The sequence below is a fragment of the Crassostrea angulata genome, chromosome 6, assembly GCF_025612915.1.
Source record: "Crassostrea angulata isolate pt1a10 chromosome 6, ASM2561291v2, whole genome shotgun sequence".
NCBI lineage: Eukaryota > Metazoa > Mollusca > Bivalvia > Ostreida > Ostreidae > Magallana > Magallana angulata.
The window spans coordinates 1,440,856-1,446,855 of record NC_069116.1 but is presented as its reverse complement, the minus strand read 5'-3'; positions in this window follow the sequence as shown (position 1 = coordinate 1,446,855).

Genomic DNA, 6,000 nt, shown 5'->3' with positions numbered 1-6,000 from the left:
GATAAGAATGTAAATCTACTTTCTTTTTTTCTATATCCATAGGGAGACCACAGGTCACCTTATGTCCTAAAACAATGTCGTAATCATTTTGTTAATCAATACGGAAACAAACGTTACCTAACATCTGCCTAGTGTATGTTTTACAAAATTGAGATTCGTCAGAAGTGATCCACTGTAGGGACCAGGGGTCACCTAATGTGTAATATCAATGCCCCCCCCCCCCCAGTCCCCCACGGATTAGGGTTTTGAAGACTTTGGGGAACTTTTTTTTTGGCTTGTCAAGAGTTTTAAGATTTTTTGGATGACTCTGCCCCCCCCCCCCCCTCCCCCACTTTCAAAAACGATGCTATGTGCCTTGAGATTTATAGATTTTAAAGAATACAGATTCACCAGAAGCCATTCACTGTAGAGAAACAAGGGATCATTATAAAAACGATATCAATAGAGATCACCTTAGGTCCTGAATCAAGTGATGTTATAATTTTGGTAATATATTGGAAGACCAAGTTCACCTAATGCCATTTTTGAAGATGGATAATCACCAAAAGTTCGCCACGGTAGGAGACTACCTTAACCTTAAGTGGAACTTCAATAAGGAGACCCAACGTCACCTAAGGTCCTAAATCAATGAAATGATAACCTTATTAATCTATATAGGGAGACCATTGATCACATTAAGTGAAATATCCAAAAAAAGGCCAGAGGTCTGACCTTTATGCATTTTTGAAGATAGAGATTAATTCACCAGAACAACTTAGGGAGACTAGTGGCCACCTTACTTCGAACACCAATAAAGAGAACAGAGGTTACCTTAGGTAACTAATTAAATAATTTTGTTAATCTAAGGTGAACCATTTATAATGACACCAGAGTTCATCTTTGGCCATTTTAATATTATATTGATCTCCTTTATAATAAAATTCTACAAAAAGATATAGTTTATAGCTTAACACATAATTTCTAAAATTTAAGGTAGATCTGATGTTTAACGTTCACCACCAAACTCTATCTTTAAAAAAAATGTGTAAAGGATGCTGCACCAGAAGGCATCCACTGTAGAGAATCCAGGGGTTACTTTAAATAGATTATCCAAAGGAAGACCAGAGGTCACTGTAGGTCCGTTATCAATGTTGTTATGATTTTAATAATTTATAAGAAGACCAGGGATCACATTTTGTCATTTTTGAAGATGGAGGTTCACCAGAAGTCAGCCACTGTAAGGAGCCTAGAGGTCACCTTTGGTATTAAATCAATCAAATAAAAATGTTGTTCACCTATAGGGAGATCAGAGTTCATCTTATGTCATTTTACAAGATTTTACAAGGTAGAGAGCTTCAACAGCCACTGTAGGAAGACAAGGGGTCCTCTTAAGTGGAATATCCATTAGGAGACCAGAGGTAACCTTAAGTCTTTAACCAATAAAATTATTTTGTTAGTCTAAAGAGTATGGGTCACTTTAAGTAAACTATTCCAAATTACACCAGAGGCCATCTTAGGTCCTAGATCAATGGAGTAATAATTTGTGAATCTATAGAGAGACCAAAGGTCACCTTAATGTAGTTTTGAAGATGGATATTCACCAAAAGTCAATCACTGTAAGAAGGCTTAATATCAAATTACATTCACAAGGAGACTAGAGGTCAACGTGGGTCTGAAATCAATGGAGTAAAAAAATTTATCTTTAGGGAGACCAGAAGTCACCTTATGTCATTTTATAGTTTGGAGAGTCACCGGTCATTTGATGCATTTTGCAAATTGGAGATTTATCAGTCTTCATCCATTCATTGACTACCTGGTGTTACCTCAGATTATTTTACAAGATGGAGATTCACTTAGGTTATTCACTGTAGGATAACCATAGATCACCTTAGGCAAAAAAAGAATAAGTGACGTCACCAATGGTTTTAGATTGATGTTGTAATTCTTTGAGTCAATATTGAGACCAGATTTAATAAATATTTTAATATACAAGGTGAAGATTTACCAAAGCCAGAGGCTACCTTATATTGGCATGGTCACGGTTTTGGTCAAAAATCACCTTTCCTATTTTAATATTTACAATGCTTCAGTAAGGCATTCTTAATAAGCAACCGAAATTTGAGTGTAATTTGTTGAATTGTGAACAAGTTACATAGCTTGAACTTCTTTGCAAAGTAAACAAAGCGTTTGTTTATATTTGAAATGTTAAAGTGAAAATTCCAATTTTAGACCTCAAATGAATGTGTTAAACGTTAGAAACTGTTTATGCTTAAAATAAATTAAAAGATAGACAAATCAGGTTTACAATTTTTTTACTCGTATATTGAACCTATGTAAACAAAAACAGGGCACGAGCGTTGTTTACATTACAAAGAATTCTCAGCTCTCTTTCAACTCCACGAATGACTCTCACATTTCATTTGATCATTGGAAATGCATGTCTAAAGCATTCTAAAAAATAAAAATAGAAAAAATAGACAAATAGAATTTGACCAAAATCGTGTCCATGCCCCTTTGATTGAAATATGCCTGGGGGGGGGGGGGAGGTAACCTAACTTTTTTATCACTGTTGTATTAATTCTTTGTATCAATACGGAGATCTCGGGTCACCTTATGTCATATTACAGGATGGAGAGTCACCAGTTATCCACTGCAGGGTGCCCACAGGTCACCTTATATCATTTTACGCAATGGAGAGTCACCGGTCAACCACTGTAGGGTGACCTGGGGTCCCCGTATGTCATTTTACACAATGAATAAATGAAATATGCCTAAGGGGACCAGAGGTAACCTAAGTGTTTTTTTTTATCACTGTTGTATTAATTCTTTATATCAATACGGACATCTCGGGTCATCTTATGTCATATTACAGGATGGAGAGTCACCAGTTATCCACTGCAGGGTGCCCACAGGTCACCTTATATCATTTTATACAATGGAGATTCACCGGTCAACCACTGTAGGGTGACCTGGGGTCCTCGTATGTCATTTTACACAATGAATAAATGAAATATGCCTAGGAGGACCTGAGGTAACCTACGTTTTTTTATCACTGTTGTATTAATTCTTTAAATCAATACGGATATCTCGGGTCATCTTATGTCATATAACATGATGTAGAGTCACCAGTTATCTACTGCAGGGTGCCCACAGGTCACCTTATACAATTTTACACAATGCAGAGTCACTCAAAGATCAACCACTGTAAGGTGACCTGGGGTCCCCACATGTCATTTTACACAATGAATAATTGAAATATGCCTAGGGGGGCCAGAGGTAACCTACGTTTTTTTTTATCACTGTTGTATTAATTCTTTAAATCAATACGGATATCTCGGGTCATCTTATGTCATATAACATGATGTAGAGTCACCAGTTATCTACTGCAGGGTGCCCACAGGTAACCTTATACAATTTTACACAATGCAGAGTCACTCAAAAATCAACCACTGTAGGGTGACCTGGGGTCCCCGTACGTCATTTTACACAATGAATAAATGAAATATGCCTAGGGGGACCTGAGGTAACCTACGTATTTTTTTATCATTGTTGTATTAATTCTTTATATCAATACGGAGATATCAGGTCATCTTATGTCATATAACATGATGTAGAGTCACCAGTTATCTACGGCAGGGTGCCCACAGGTCACCTTATATAATTTTACACAATGCAGAGTCACTTAAAGGTCAACCACTGTAGGGTGACCTGGGGTCCCCGCATGTCATTTTACACAATGAATAAATGAAATATGCCTAGGGGGACCAGAGGTAACCTACGTTTTTTTTATCACTGTTGTATTAATTCTTTATATCAATACGGAGATCTGGGGTCATCTAATGTCATATTACAGGATGGAGAGTCACCAGTTATCCACTGCAGGGTGCCCAAAGGTCACCTTATATAATTTCTTACACAATACAGAGTCACTCAAAGGTCAACCACTGTAGGGTGACCTGGGGTCCCCGTATGTCATTTTACACAATGAATAAATGAAATATGCCTAGGGGGACCTGAGGTAACCTAAGTTTTTTTTATCACTGTTGTATTAATTCTTTATCTCAATACGGAGATCTCGGGTCATCTTATGTCATATAACATGATGTAGAGTCACCAGTTATCTACGGCAGGGTGCCCACAGGTCACCTTATATAATTTTACACAATGCAGAGTCACTTAAAGGTCAACCACTGTAGGGTGACCTGGGGTCCCTGTATGTCATTTTACACAATGAATAAATGAAATATGCCTAGGGGGACCAGAGGTAACCTAAGATTTTTTTTATCACTGTTGTATTAATTCTTTATATCAATACGGACATCTCGGGTCATCTTATGTCATATAACAGGATGTAGAGTCACCAGTTATCCACTGCAGGGTGCCCACAGGTCACCTTATATAATTTTACACAATGCAGAGTCACTCAAAGGTCAACCACTGTAGGGTGACCTGGGGTCCCCGTTTGTCATTTTACGCAATGGAGAGTCACCGATCATCCTCCAGAGGATGACCAATGACTCTTTAAGGCATGAAATGACATAAGGTGACAACTGGTCACCCTACAGAGGATGACCGATTACTTCATGGTGTAAAATGACATAAGGTGACCCCTTTTCAACCTACAGTGGATGACCAGTGTCTCTCTATCGTGTAAAATGACATAAGGTGACCTCTGGTCACCCTGCAGTGGATGACCGGTGACTCTCCATTGTGTGAAATTTACATAAGGTGACCCACGGGCACCCTTCAGTGGATGACCGGTGACACTGCATCGTGTTAAATGACATACGGAGACTCTTGGTCATCCTGCAGTGGACGGCCGGTGACTCTTCAAAGTGTAAAATGACATAAAGTGACTCCTGGCCACCCAGCAGAGGATAACCGATGACTCTCCATTGTGTATAAATAATACAAGGTGACCCCTGGTCATCCTACAGTAAATGACCGGTGACTTTCTATCATGGAAAATGACATACGGGGACTCCCAGTCACCTTACAAAGGATGAACGGTGACTCTCCATCGTGTTAAATAAGATACGGGGACCCCTGGTAACTCTGCAGAGGATGACCGGTGACTCTCCATAGCTAAAAATGACATAAGTGGACCCTTGGTCACCCTAAAGAGGATGATCAATCACTCTCCAAAGTGTAAAATGACATAAGGTGATCCCTGGTCATCCTACAGTGGATGCCCTGGTCATCCTACAGTAGATGACCGATGCTTCTCCATAGTGTAAAATGACATAGGGTGACCCCTGGTCATCCTACAGATCACCAGTGCCCTCCATTGTGTAAAATAATATACGGGAAACCCTGGTCACCCTACAGTGGATTACCGGTGACTCTCCATCGTGTAAAATGATAAAAGGTGACCCCTGATCATTCTACAGTGTATGACCGGTGACTCTCCATCGCGTAAAATGATATACGGGGACCCCTGGTCACCCTACAGAGGATGACCGTGACTCTTCAAAATGATATAAGGTGACCTGTGAGCACCCTACTATGGATTACTGGTGACTCTCCATATGTTATATGACATAAGGTGAGAGTCACCGGTCATCTACTCTAGGGTGACCAGGGGTCACCTTATGTCACTTTACAGGATGGTGAGTCATTAGTCATCCACTGAAGGATGTTCACGGGTCACCTTATGTCATTTTTCACAATGGAGAGTTACCGGTCTTCCACAGTAGGGTGACCAGGGGTCACCTTATGTCATTTTACACTATGGGGAGTTGCCGGTCATCCACTGTAGGGTGACCAGGGGTCACCTTAACAGAAATATCATGAGAAAAAGAGAAGTCACCTCCTTACATGTATTTCCCACACAAATGTCGTTATGATTTTGTGAACCTTATATTATTTTACACGATGGAAAGTGACCGGTCATCCACTGTAGGGTGCCCAGGGGTCACCTTAAGTGAAATATCATGAGAGAAAGAGAAGTCACCTCTTTACATGTATTTCCTACGCAAATGTCGTGATGAGTCATTACGGAGACCAGATTTAACAAATATT